This window comes from Podarcis raffonei, chromosome 1 (genome assembly GCF_027172205.1).
Source record: "Podarcis raffonei isolate rPodRaf1 chromosome 1, rPodRaf1.pri, whole genome shotgun sequence".
Classification (NCBI taxonomy): Eukaryota; Metazoa; Chordata; class Lepidosauria; order Squamata; family Lacertidae; genus Podarcis; species Podarcis raffonei.
The window spans coordinates 57,670,143-57,684,479 of NC_070602.1; the positions used below are offsets into that span (position 1 = coordinate 57,670,143).

At 43.4% G+C, this 14,337-nt stretch overlaps 1 protein-coding gene across 7 annotated transcripts in view; it reads left to right on the forward strand.

Moving 5' to 3' along the window:
• Positions 1-2,563: 2,563 nt before the first annotated feature.
• The window catches only part of SHANK2 (SH3 and multiple ankyrin repeat domains 2), a 343,276-nt gene continuing 331,502 nt past the window's right edge, over positions 2,564-14,337 (forward strand). For 6 of the 7 annotated variants that reach the window (XM_053388521.1, XM_053388455.1, XM_053388493.1 and 3 more), the window contains exon 1: positions 2,564-2,763. The gene's annotated coding sequence lies outside the window, so the exon portion shown is untranslated. Of the gene's footprint in view, positions 2,764-9,306; positions 9,416-14,337 lie in introns of those variants that run through there. The other variant, XM_053388463.1, reaches the window with a different exon arrangement.

Consider the following 14,337-nt stretch of genomic DNA (forward strand, 5'->3'; position numbering starts at 1 on the left):
CTTTAAAAATCTAGAATCACAAACTGTTGGACCCCTGGACATTTAATTCCCAAAGTCCTAAGTGGTCAAATTAACTGTTGTCTAATGGCATTAATGAGGAGGGCAATTGCCACCTCGGGTGGTAGTTAAATGAACATGCAAGGTAAGATTATAATTTATTTACGGTTTTCCCACTCTGGCATATATATATATATATATATATATATATATATATATATATATATTGCAGGGCAATGTGAGGCAATGCCAGGATTTACTCAAGGGGGAATATCCCCATATAGTTCCCCGCATTAGAGTTCCCAGTAGAGCCGTAGCAGGCCAGGCGGCTATACTTGCTGGATGGAGACTGGTGTATTATTATGTTAATGAATTTCTGACTGAATCTGTTTAAATTCTTGTGTTTTTTAGTAATGCTGACATTTTAAACACTTCCTGGTTTTATTAATATTGATTTTGCTATATACATGTAGTTTTATTGTTTTTTAAAAGCCACTTTCACAGCGGAGGCGGGCACATTAGGGCAAATGGGGCACTGCCCCACCAACCCCAGCCTGCCCTCAGCCAGTGTCACCAGCCTGCCTTAACTTCCAACTAATCAGCTTCCTCCTTTTCACTCTCTTAGCAGACAGGAAGGTGGGGACAGAACTAGAATTAGTTGGCCACCCCATAACTTTGGAATGACTTTGCTCAGAAAGGCAGTACAAACGTACTTAAAATAAATAAATAATAACACACACACACACATCCCCCCAAAAGGAGACGAGGGCAGAGATTGGCATAACATTTGCATATAACTCTATTTAAATTACACTAAATAACTATTGTAATTTAAATGGGGGGGGGAATGCACTTCATCACAGTGGTGAAGACTGTGATCAGTTGACTCCCCAGGTGCCCACTGCTGATGGCAACTCAAGATTCCTGCTCTCTCTTCTTCATATGATGTCTTCAAGCTAGACTTGAACAGACAGTTCCTCAAATAAAGGACTATCGCCTACAAAGTAGGACACATGGTCACCCTAAGTTCTGCATTCAGTTCCCAAGAACTGCTGTCCAATGGCTCTGGGAGCTCAAAAGCTTGTACAATTCACCTAGATATCAAAGCTCAGAGCTTGTAGCCCTGGAACAGATTGGCAGGGATGACAGGGCAAATTGTATGAATTTCCCTGCCCCTTCTTAGCTATGGATTTGCGGGATATTACAATTTTTCAATGTTAAGAGTGTCCTATCCCCAGTGAGACGAAGGTAGCGACTGCCTACATGTAGAAAACTATGATAGTTTTCTACATGTAGGAAATTGTTTCCTATGTAGTCTTTTCTAACTGACAGCAGTTCTTCAGGGTTCCAGGAAGAGGTCTTTCCCAGCCTGTAGGTGGACATGGGACATTCTTTAATACTACTGTGGTCCATAGCTTGACACCTAATTTTAAGCTGAAAGCTCAGCCATTTTAGATTTTCCCAAATGCATTCCAGGCACCAGTTCAGGTTTTCCCATATACCTTAAGGCACTTCAAAAGCACAAACAAACACCTGAGTGTCACACAGGCAAATATATAGTGCTTTTTTTCTTTTTAAAAAAATGTTTAGGGGTACTTTCATTTTCCTACTCATATTGAAATATTGCCCCTCAGTGAGGCCAAACTTAAGATTCACACAATGTTTAGGGGTATGCATCCAGCCTCGTCCCCCCCAGAAAAAAATGCACTGTGTGTGTGTGTGATATATATAAAATCTGGCAAGTGTGAATGTTTTACTGAAAGCTGAAGTGACCCTTGAAGAATGGAATGTGCATCTTTTGGTCAAGGCGACCTTCATTTTGTATGCAAATGTAGGACAAGTGCAAGAAATGCAATGAAAAGTGTGTGTGTGTGTGTGTGTGTGTGTGTGTGTGTGTGTGAAAAGAAAAGTCTTTTGGGAAGACACCCTTAGCTCCTCCCTATAACCTGCATGCTGAAGAATGGCCTTCTTCGAGGTGCGCGCAAGGACTGTGTCAATGACAAACAGGAGAGGTCGGTCCCACTCGACCGGCTCTTCCACGCTTTGTTCCGAGGTGACTTGTTGTGGGAGAGAGCTGCTGCTGCTCCTTCCTTGCTCTTGCTCACAACGGCACTTTCTGTGGAGATTTCTCCCCCCCCCCGCCCCCCAATCCGAGCTGCGTATGCGTATGAAATCAAGAGCAAGGTTGGCTCTTCTCTTGTCATCTGCGCCCTCAGGAAACGTTGCCTCTCGCCGAGCCTCGGCTGCAGTGCCCTTCTGCGCGCGCCTTCCTGGATCTGGGGTGGGCCGCTGGAAGTGAGGCGTGAACAGAGCTCTTCTCCCCTCAGGGGGGGCGGGCAGGGGAAGAAGCCGGGCACCGGTCGCCTATTGTCACATCGCATCCATTTGCAGCGTGTGCACGGGAGCGCAGCGCCCAGCTAGCTGGGGAGCTCTCTCTCTCTCTCCCTCTCCTTCTCTCCATTCCCTTCCCCTTTTCCCAAGCAAGTTGCCAGGCGCCTTTGCGCACCGGACCTTTCCACATCCCCAGCCCAACTTTCCCGTCGCCTTGCTGATTCCGCGGCAAAACAAACATGACGGATTACAAAAGTGGCGGCGGAGGGAGGAGCAGCAGCAGCAGCAGCAGCAGCCGCGCCGACCCTTTGGAACTGAGGCTGGGGTAGTAGCGGGGGAACCAGGGAGGCGCGCCGACGAGAGCGCGAGACCGACGCCGTCTCCGGCGGAAAAGCTCGCCAAGCCCCGCGCCGCCTCACTCTGCCGCGGGCGCAGGTAAGGAGAAGCTTCGCTGCCCCTCTGCCCCACTGAGGGATAAGTAAACAAGGGCTGTTGGGGGGGGGGCTTGTGCTGCTGGTTGCCGCCTGTTGGGGTCTTTTGAGGGAGACGTGAGGCGGCCTCAGCGCTCACAAGGTTAATTTGTTTGCCTGGTTCCCTCTCAACTTTGAAGGAACCATTCTCTCTGCGCGCTTACTTGGGAGCAAGTCCCCCATTGGAGCCGGGGAGGCTGGTTTCCCCGGGAATATGTCGAGGAGCCGGAGTTAACCCCTTCCTCCCCTTCTGCGCCCCTTCCAGTGCCTCTCGGCTGTGCGAATGAAGGAACAAAATAAAGGGGAGAAAAATAACTTTTAACAACTAGGAAAGAGGCACCTCTGTGTTACCAGGGAGCGTATTTGAAATTAGTTATTCCTGAGAGATGCATGCCTGGGAGGGTGCAGCAGAACAGATACACTTTGTGCAAGTAAAATGCCATCGATTTCACGGTGCAAGTTATCGCGTTTAGCATTTTAGCCGTCGGGGTTCATTCTCGCCAAGGGGAAGCCCATTCATGCCCTGTGCAAATGGTGTGCGGCAAGGTCAGGACTTTACATTGTCCATGGAAGGTGATTCAAGTCTTTCTGCCTTCTTCCTGAACACACATTCTCCTCACAGCCTGGTCTTCTTTGGGTGTTGCCTCGGATATGCACATCTTTGTCCTCTCCTGCAGAGAAGAATTCAGGGGCAAAGCAGGACTGTGTTTGGGGTCCCCACAAAAGAGACTGACCCAGCCTTTGTATGCCTGAACTATGTGTGCAAAGAATAAGATCTATCAATCCATGGACACAAGTTTCCTCCTCTGTTAGGAAAGGCTGAGAAATAAAAAGGAAAGGTGGGTGGGGGAAAATAAATTCCCTGTTTGTTCCCGCTTGTCTTTTAAGTTGCCCTTTATCAATTGCTTATGCTTTGGTAACAAAGAATCCAGTGTACTCTGAAATAAGACCCATGGCAAGTAGCTCAGGTAGAAGTACAAATGGGGAGTATTCCGTTGTGTACGCTGGAAAACCTTGACAACAGGCAGCTCCTCTTGGAGAGTTCTGGTACTTGTTTTTAGCTGCACTGTATATAGTTTATGTTGGATAAGGAAAGAACTGGTTTACTCCTCCCATCAATGATGGGGAATTTCTGCCTTTTATGCTGCTGCTGTTCTTTTTTAACCTTTAACAGAAAGTCAACAGGTGCAAGTGCCTTGCCAGGAAAAAGTATAGCACTTCTTGCTCCCCAAATTGTCATTATAACAATCTACAATTGTAACATTGTAAAGTAGAGTCTACCTCTACTTTAAGAGGTAGACTCTTAATTTCACATTTAGGACCCAGGCCTTCACTAAGAGAAATGGAGGTAATTAATATGCCTTATCCACGCATCGCATCGTACTGCTAATGCAGGTTCTGTTGCCTCATCATATCAAGTGCTCGAGGAAAAGTTTGGTGTTTGTGAAGAAATTTGGGGTTTCCACAATCTTGACATAGTAAGGCAGTTTTGGAGCATGGAGTTTTGGTACCTGAAGCTGAAACGTGTGTTTATGGGGGCTTCCCCTCCATTTTTCAACTTTGCCTAGTATAAACAGGGCAAGAGAAAGTTGTAATTCCACACAGCCCTTCAAATGCTGCTTCCGCTTCGCTGCCTAGCCAGAGGCAATACTGTGAGCAGTAAAACTTCCTGATATTTTCAGGTCACAGTACTCCCATTAATTGCATGCATTAATGCTGCTATCATTCTTTCTAACCAGTAGCTAAGTCCCCATTTTAAAGAGCTGAATTGAGATTTAGGCTGTAAAGTATGCTTCAGTGGCTGCAACATCACTGCACTCAGCTTTCATAGCACCAGTTTTCTATGGAGAGCTTGCTCATAACTGAAACAAAACTGGACTGTTTGCTGCATGACAGTTTCTAAGAAAACGGATTATATGGTCATCTCTTGCACCATACAAAAGGAATATGTATTAACCAGTTTGCCTGATAGGAAAGGAATCCACTGAGTTCAAATCCTGATGCATTCCCCCTCCCCAAAGGCTTCTCAAGAGGATATTGCAGGCTACTCACTTCTAGTTTCATACTCAGTTCAGCTCTCTGAAGTCTATCCATATATGCGTTTGCACTGGACTTTAAACTGAGGGTCTGGCTCTAGTACGCATGCAGCAAAGTAGAGTGATAAAATGGGCGGTGCTAATTCAGACTGCGGGTGGGAGATGCTATTTCTGAATGCATAAATTCCTTCCAGGTATACGTCTAGCACTGTGAGCTGGGCTGCTATAACATTTTTCTCAGGTGCTCTAGCTTTTTACTTGGTAAGACCTTTTTTCCACACAAGGAAGCATTCAAAGTATGGGGTCTCCTAATGGCAGCTTGAAGTGCTGCACTCCATTCCTTGTTTCTACCACTTAATGCTTCTGCAAGTGTAGACCATGCCTGAGGAAGGAGTTAAAGTGATGGGGTCACACACACACACACACACACACACACACACACACGACAGTAGTAAATTAATTTTCTTTGTGTATCTTCCCTTCCCAAGGTACCACTGTGCTTCTCTCAGGAGGGTGTACCAAACACTTCTTAATCTGTGCCTAACCCTTTTTTTGCTCGAGGGCCACATTCCCTATTGACTAACCCTCTGTCTGAAGGCTGAATGCTAGCAGTCTGTGTGACTATATTCAAAGTGGGTGTGGCCAAAGTGGATGAGGGGGTAGCTCTTTTTCAAAGTCACAGAAAGGAAGACACACACACACCATCACACACACAGCTGATAGACACACTCTCATACATAACAAGCAGCAGACTCACTTTTTCCACACACACTCTCTCACTATTCACCTATATTGCCTCTTTACCCTGCCCATCAGATCAATCTGATGAGGTTTGCTTTTACTTTGTGGGAGATGCTACTGGAACCATCAAGTGTTAAATATTCCCACCTGCCTTCCCTTCTCCTCCCACATCCTATGCCCAGGACCCTTATGAGGATGAAATACTGCTTAAGTATTTAATACTGGGAGGCTGGATCTGACCCAGGGGTCACCAGTTAGCCACCCCTGGTTGTTTGTTTGTTTGCTTGTTTGTTTGTTTAACTGCCTTATACCCAGAGGTCTCAGGGTGGTTCACAGAACAAAATCAAAATATAAAACTACAAAATATGTAATCAAAATAAAAACAACCCAATACCCCACCCCACCTTGCTTACAGGGAAAGAAAAGGGCACATTGCCTCATTGTATGATTTACTGTCTTTTTTGGGGTGGGGGCATAAACCCATGGATTGAGAAAGGATGGGGCTGGACCATGAAGCCTTAATGCTTACACTGATTTGGATGAAGTAGTATGGGAGTACTGGAAATGGATAAGAGCTGGGATAATCTTGGTGAGGACCTAGTTCAGGTGAAAAACCTTGTTGTTGTTGTTTAGTTGTTTAGTCGTGTCCGACTCTTCGTGACCCCATGGACCAGAGAACGCCAGGCACCTCTGTCCTCCACTGCCTCCCGCAGTTTGGTCAAATTCATGCTGCTAACCTCGAAAACACTATCCAACCATCTCGTCCTCTGTCGCCCCCTTCTCCTTGTGCCCTCCATCTTTCCCAACATCAGGGTCTTCTCCAGGGAGTCTTCTCTTCTCATGAGGTGGCCAAAGTACTGGAGCCTCAGCTAGAAGGGTTTTATTGTTGTTGTTTTTATGGGAGCCTCCAAAGTGGATATTCCTTTGAATCACACTGTTTCTTAACTTTTTCTGTCATTGTTTGTCCTGTATCCAGTCCAGCCCTTCTGTGTGCTATTTGACCTTGTTCAGCTAGACTGGTTTATTACGAGAGAGAGAGAAAGAGAGAGAGATTGAGAGATCAAAAAGCAACTAGGTCTATTACAACATTTTCTTTCATGCTTACTTTCCAAAGAAACAAACAAAAAAGTAATGCATTGGTTAATGTGTAATTTAACACAGGGCAGATGACTATATGATGAAAGAGTGATAGTTAATGTCAACGGTCCATTTACACATTTCCCTCCTATGTTCTGCTTTTTGTCTGACTTTACTCCCGATTCCACCTTAGTGGGTCATGTCAATCAGAAGTGGGTGGATCTTCATAACCAGAGGGACAAGAGACTTTCCCAGTGGAGAATCATCACTGCAGGCAGAATCCAAGGCTTAATTTAGCACTTTAAGGAGTAGTACCAGAAATCATCTCTGGAACATAACAAAGTCATTACAAAGAATTGAGTGCATCTGAGCATGTGATTTCTTTTCAACAACTGAGTAACCACAGTCAGGCCAACATGCAATCTTGATTTGAAGGTAAGGTTTTTTAGAGGATAGAGTGTGGTCTCCTTTGATGTTGGCTGTTCCTTTCTCTGTAGAAAGGAAGCACTAGAAAGGTGGCTTGCTGAGTTCCCATGGCTATTTGATGCTGGTATCTAGCTGGTCCTATTGTTTTTAGCTGCCATGGTTGTGTGTTTTACTGGTTTTTAGTTATTCTGTTATGTGATGGTTTATTTTATGTTCTATTCCCTGCCATGGTATTTATGTACAAAGGTGGGACATAAATATTTTAAATAAACCAGAAAATAAATTTGTGATTTATTATTCATTATTAGAAAATAGGCATTGAAGGGAGATGGCTACAATGGCAAGCCTCAAACTGCTTTTTAGGCCTTAGAGGTTGTTGCATTTTCCCCAAGGGAACAGCCACCATACACCAACTAGACACCACATCAGATGGCTCATGACTGGTTTCCCTTCTGTTGCTGAGGGAAAGGGTGGCTGGTGAAGACAAGACACTTCTTCTCAGCTGCACTACATAGCTTTTCCGTCTGTGTATAAAAGAAATAATAATAATAGTAGTAATAATAATAATAATATTTATACCTCACCCATCTCAGGGTGGCTTACAGTACATATAAAAATTGTAGCAAAGGTCGTCTCCTTCTCCTTCCTCTGTGCACACTCCAAATCTCTTCTAGGTTTTGAGGAGGGCTAAGGACACACACAGGTGAGGAGAGTGGGGAATTCCTTGTGTTGATGGGACATGGTAGTTGAAAACTGCCCAATAATTTGCAGTCCATGGCATTCTGATGTCAGCATGGTGCTTGTTATTACTCCCTCAAAGGCCCCCACCTCTCTTTATTAGCTGCTTATCCTTACTAAAATGTGCACAGATGTGGGTAACAGAATTTACCTATGTGCTTTTGGGTGTACCTGCTATCTCATTTAAATGGGAACCTCCACTGCTATGGACTGTTAGTAAATCAATGCAGCAGCTCCCTGGGTTACAAATCCCAGGTATTCTAACAGCGCCCATGTAGTGCCTGAGTTCCTCCTCTAAATGGTACACTGGATATGTGCATTCTGCAGTCACGTTATTGCTGCCTGTTTGTGTCATGTTTCCATTGGTTTTAAGACAAAGTCCTTGTCATGTCACAAGTCCCTCAAGTTCATATTAAAGTGGGTTTGGTCCTTTCCCACATAACACCCCCTTTAAAAAGTAATTTAAAAACCATTCTTTTTTTCTTTCTAGTTCTCTAGTTCTAAATGCATTTATTTCCTCTTTCAACCTTCCTGTTCCATTTCCAAAGGCAAAATTTCACACTATCTTATCTCCTTTGGACGGCTTCCTTACTGGGCATTTACTGTGAAACAATCATGCTTTGTTCACACATTTTTAATAGGGCACCTGCATGATTCACGATCAAGACATGCCCTTACCACATCTTACCTTTTCAGCTTCTAGTTTCTTTTTTTGAAGTCAGAAAATCCAACTTTTTAATATGCAATAACATCCGTACGATTTCCTCAACTGTAGATGGCACAGCTCTTCTAGCCTAGATAGACCAATAATGGGCTGTATAGATGGCAATCTCTAGCCATTTCCTTTCCTGTGGTCTCTTTCTCTTTCCCCTTTCTAGGAAGCAGTCCTAGCACCTTAACCCTCCCCTTTCCAAACATCATTGCTCTTATATCAGTTTCCCTTGCCCTTCAATTCCAGCAGGAAGGGAACAACCTTGTTCTGGAGCGCAGTGAGATTTCCAATGCTCCCCCAAACTTTGGAAGTTGTGGAAATGGGCTGATCACTTGGCTATAGAATATTACTTGTATCCTAAGAGTTGGAAAGCAAAGTTCATAGAATCATAGAATCATAGAATCATAGAGTTGGAAGAGACCACAAGGGCCATCGAGTCCAACCCCCTGCCAAGCAGGAAACACCATCAGAGCACTCCTGACATATGGTTGTCAAGCCTCTGCTTAAAGACCTCCAAAGAAGGAGACTCCACCACGCTCCTTGGCAGCCAATTCCACTGTTCCTTTTCCATTTCCAGTTTAGCAGAATAGCAATGATCATATGCTGCTAAATTGTCCACATCTGGCAGCACCTTTGGTGACTCTGTTGAGAAGACCTGCACTTTCCCCTCAGCCTTTTCCCTTTTACATATCAATTGGTTTTGGTGTGCTGTGTGATTGGCAGGGGAGAGAGGAGGCTGGGCTGCAGGATAACACAGGCTCGGGCTCATTGTTCTACAGTTTCAGCTGAAAGTCAGAGCACTCCCCTGGAAGTTTGCCTTCTATAAATACATTTCCTCTTCCTTGTGCCAGCTCTCCTAAGAACCGATATTTTGAGACATGCCACAGGTAAGGGTTCTGTGTACCAAATGGGTGGTTTGGGAGAGGGAAGCTGGAAAGTAACAAGATGAGTTATAGACACGCTCCTTCCTTCAACAAGTGGGATTCATTTTAAAAAGGAGAAATGCATTACACAAGCAGCTGCTGCACATTGCGTTCTTATGCTCCTGGCTTCAGTTTCACTGAAAGATTTTTGTTTACTTTGTTTTTCAAGGTGGAGGGGCCTCACACAGAATAGTACTTTTGTATACCTAGTGCCCTTTCAGAGATGGGAAGTCCTTTTGAAATGTCTGATCAAACCTCTGATTTTGTTCAAGAAGAACAAAACTACTGCGTGATTAGTGTTTAATCTTTCAGTAGGAGAATAGGACAAGGTTCTGCGATCTGCGATCTTTTCTTTTCTGGTTTTCGTATGTGCTTACCCACCCACATGGATGCAGTGTTAAAAGTTGCTAAAGATGGCTATTGCTTCCCTTTGCTAACTTGTTTTTCGCTTCTTCAAAATGGAAAGGCACATGTAACAAAGTACTTTTTATTAATGCAAACTTTTAGTTTTACTAAGCCGGTTTTGTTGATGCATGGCAAAGCTGCTGATTTTTTGTTTAGGAAAGTTTGATACGTTGACTTTTTCAAGAATTAAAATGCTTCCACATTAACGTTATTTAAAAGGAAAACTGAGAGCTGGTTACCACAGTTGCCTTTGCATGTGCCAAATATGGGCTGAGTTCATCTGCATTATTGCCAAGTGTGCATTGTTGGTTCTCCAATTACCTCAGCATTTGATCAAATTACTGGTCTCTCCATGATGAAATGAGTGAACCTTAGCCAGTACCTAATTTATAAATGGAGAGAGCTACGGCTGAAGCCTTCCATCTCTTTCCTAGGTATCTTGTTTGCTTCCATACTGAGTGTACGGGGGTATTCAGCAATAACAGGATAATTAAGGAAAGACTCTCCTTACATGCTCAAAAAGGCACTTCCCTCTTATTTACTGCTTCACATATTAAGTTATTGAAAGGAGATTGTGGAGCTGATCCTGGGCACAACTGAAGCCCTGTCCTGAGCAATCTGGGTACACATAAGATGATCAGGCTAAAGGTTTATCTCATCCACTGTTGTGCTCTTACAGTGGCCAGCCAACCCAATGCCCATGGCTGCAATGTTGGTCCCCAGTTGTGAGTCAGGGAATTGACCATGGTTTCCTCTGATCACTTTGCCACACTCCCAACTGCAATATGGATCCACTCAATCTATCCCTTGGGGCACTGGGTGAATTAGATGTTTCTGATGACATTCCAGTTTGTGTTTGTAATTGAATTGCGTTTGTGCTTCCCTGTTGTGCAAGTCAGGCAAGAAAAAGATAGCATGGACACCCTCATGGTGGCCATTGATAATGTGACTTTTCTCTTGAAGCAGCTGCTGTTTCTAAGAGTCTGACTTTTGATAGAATCGTTTTCTGTGCTTTCTCTTGAAACCTTCTGAATCATTCAGCACCTGTCCTTTGAAACCATGTATTCCAGCTATATCATGATTCATTCTGATAATCAGCTTTGAAGGGACTTGAGTTTACACTGAATGCTTTACTCTGGAATTTTTAAGGTTTAGCACACTTGACTTTATTACCCAGTGGTCTTCGAACAGCTCTTTAATGTTTCACAAACCATAAAAAGATCATGCTAACTAATTCTGAATGTGGAACTTTCAGAAAAGAATTAGATAGATAGATAGATAGATAGATAGATAGATAGATTCTTTATTGTCATTACACACGTGCAACATTGCACAAGTGCAACGAAATTGGATGCCATCCCTTAAAAACAACAAAAGCAAAACAACAACAACAACCAACAAACCACATTCCAGCCACACCCACACCCATCAATCTCCCAGGTCACACTATCGAGTTACAGCATTCAAAAGGGCCACAGCTCTCGGGTAAAAACTGTTTTTCAGTCTATTTGTCCTTGACTTGATGTTTCTATATCTCCTGCCAGAAGGCAGTAGTGCAAACAGACTGTATCCCGGGTGAGATGAATCCTGCAGGATGTTGTTTGCTTTCCTAAGACAACGGGAACCGTACAATTCTTCCAAAGATGGGAGAGGTTGACCAATAATCCTTTGTGCTGTGGTTATGACCTTCTGGAGCACCTTCCTCTCCCTAGCTGTACAACTGGAGAATCAAGCACAAATACAGTATGTAAGAATGCTCTCTATGGAGCCTCGGTAGAAGGACACCAGCAGTCTCTCACTCAGATTGTTCTTCTTTAAAAGTCTGAGGAAATAAATTCTCTGCTGGGCCTTCTTCACCAGAGCAGTGGTATTTGCGCTCCAAGTCATGCCCTGATCGATAGTTACTCCCAAAAACCTGAATTCCGCCACCCTCTCCACCCGTTCCCCATTGATATGCAAGGGCTGAATGTCCGCCTTTTTTTTCCTGTAATCCACCACTAATTCCTTGGTCTTAGCCGTATTAAGAGCCAGATTGTTCTCTCCACACCAAACACAGAGCCGCTCCACCTCGTCCCGATAGGCGGACTCATCCCCTCCTGAAATGAGCCCTACCACCGTAGTGTCATCAGCAAACTTGATGATTTTGTTGCTGGAATAGGTGGCTGTACAGTCATACGTATAGAGAGCATAGAGAATTAGAGAGCCTGGTTCAAGATGTAACAAAGTTGCATAATTTGATTGTTTTCTCTCTGTGTAATAACCACTAGAAAAGGCTACCCTGCATTGAATAATTCATGTTTCTTTTACAGTGGTACCTCCGGTTAAGAACTTAATTCATTTGGTAGGTCCATTCTTAATCTGAAAATGTTCTTAACCTGAGGTACCACTTTAGCTAATGGGGCCTCCTCCTGCTGCAGCAGCGCTGCACGATTTTTGGTCTCATCCTGAAGCAAAGTTCTTAACCCAAGGTACTATTTCTGGGTTAGCGGAGTCTGTAACCTGAAGTGTCTGTAACCCGAGGTACCACTATTTCTTTTAAGTGGAAATCTTTGGTAGCGTTTTCAGATTTATATTTCACTCTTTTTAAAAGTCTTTTTGCTCTTCACATCTCTTGGTGGCTTATGTAATTAATTGTGCAAGAAATAAAAAGTACAATTGATCTACAACACTACAAATGTCAATAGGCAGCATAATTTCAGTGATAAGCTGCTCCATACTAGCAGAAAAAAGCTTCACCATCCTCCTAAACAATTAATTGGCAATATAGTTTTCTCTGCAAGGGGCATGTCTATGGCAAGCACCAGGAGTGGGGACTTGAGCCACAGGGTTGTATCCAAAGTAGTGCTAAGTAAGCCTATCAGTGCAAAGATTTCCACCTGTGCAACAGAACTCCCAGCTGTCTTCCATCTGCATGTCCCCTAAATACCCTAAATATGTTATGGGGTTTCCCCCAATCCTCCAGAGCAGATTTGGGGAGGGCACAGAGGAAGGAACTGAGGTCTGGGGGGGGGGAATCCTGTTGTGCAAATGGAGTCCCCTCTTCATCAGAAAAGGTCTTTCCAGGGTCTGGGTTAGCAGAGTAACATCACCAGCAAGAAGGCTATACCGGTCAGACTTCTGATAGTAGCAGCACCTTTTTTATGTATCTTGGGTGATTGTAGAAGGCAGTTATAATATGGAAGTTGCAATGAACTTTACATAAAGCTTTGACAGATGACCAGTTTTTGCAATATATTAATGCACAGAGTTTTAATGAGCTGGTTATATGATTTTTGCTTTGGGTTTGAGCGCATCCAGATTCAGCCCCTACTGTGGCTTGAACATGTCTGAAGGAGACCTCCATGTGCCTTTTTATTGGATAACCCAGTGGTCCTGGATGTGCTTTGTAGCCCCTGATAGCCTTAGCCTCCATGAATTTGTCTAGTCTGGTTCTGAAGCCACCACTACATCTTGTGCTAGTGATTTTCATAGTTTTAGCTGTGTGCTGTGTTGTATACACAGGGTATTTGACACATTAAATGGCAGCAAACCAGGGTTTTGTTTTTTTAAAAAATAAATTTTTATTAATTTTCCAACACATATTAAATAACAATACAAAACAATACAAAAACAAACACACATATAAACATGTATAATTTCTTAACCTTCTTTTCCTTAAACCTTCTTTCAGCGACTTCCCCATACCTCCTTTTTCTGCATCCTTGTTTTAAATTTTTCCAGCAACCTCTATTTTTATTTACTTATGGCACTTCCTTTAAATCCTTTTTTCCCATGTCCAATTGTTTATCGCTGCAATTCTATTTTGCATTACTCAAAACATTTTAGCACTCATTAATTTTACAACAGTTCTTAAGGTAAACTTTAAATTTCTTCCAGTCTTCTTCCACCGTCTCTTTCCCTTGGTCTCGGATTCTGCCAGTCATCTCAGCCAATCCCATGTAGTCAATCACCTTCGTCTGCCATTCTTCCAGTGTGGGTAGTTCTTGTGTCTTCCAGTACTTTGCTAAAAGTACTCTTGCTGCTGTTGTCGCATACATAAAAAACATCCTATCTTTCTTTGACACCAATTGGCCTACCATGCCCAAGAGAAAGGCCTCTGGTTTCTTCGCAAAAGTGCATTTAAGCACCTTTTTCATTTCATTATAGATCCTTTCCCAGAAAGCCTTAATCTTTGGGCATGTCCACCAAAGGTGATAAAAAGTACCTTCAGTTTCATTACATTTCCAGCATTTGTTATTGGGCAAATGGTAAATTTTTGCAAGCTTGACTGGGGTCATGTACCACCTATAAATCATTTTCATAATATTCTCTCTTAAGGCATTACATGCCGTAAACTTTATACCGGTGGTACATAACTGTTCCCAGTCTGCAAACATAATGTCATGTCCAATGTCCTGTGCCCATTTAATCATAGCTGATTTAACCATCTCATCCTGTGTATTCCATTTCAACAGCAAGTTATACATTCTTGACAAATTCTT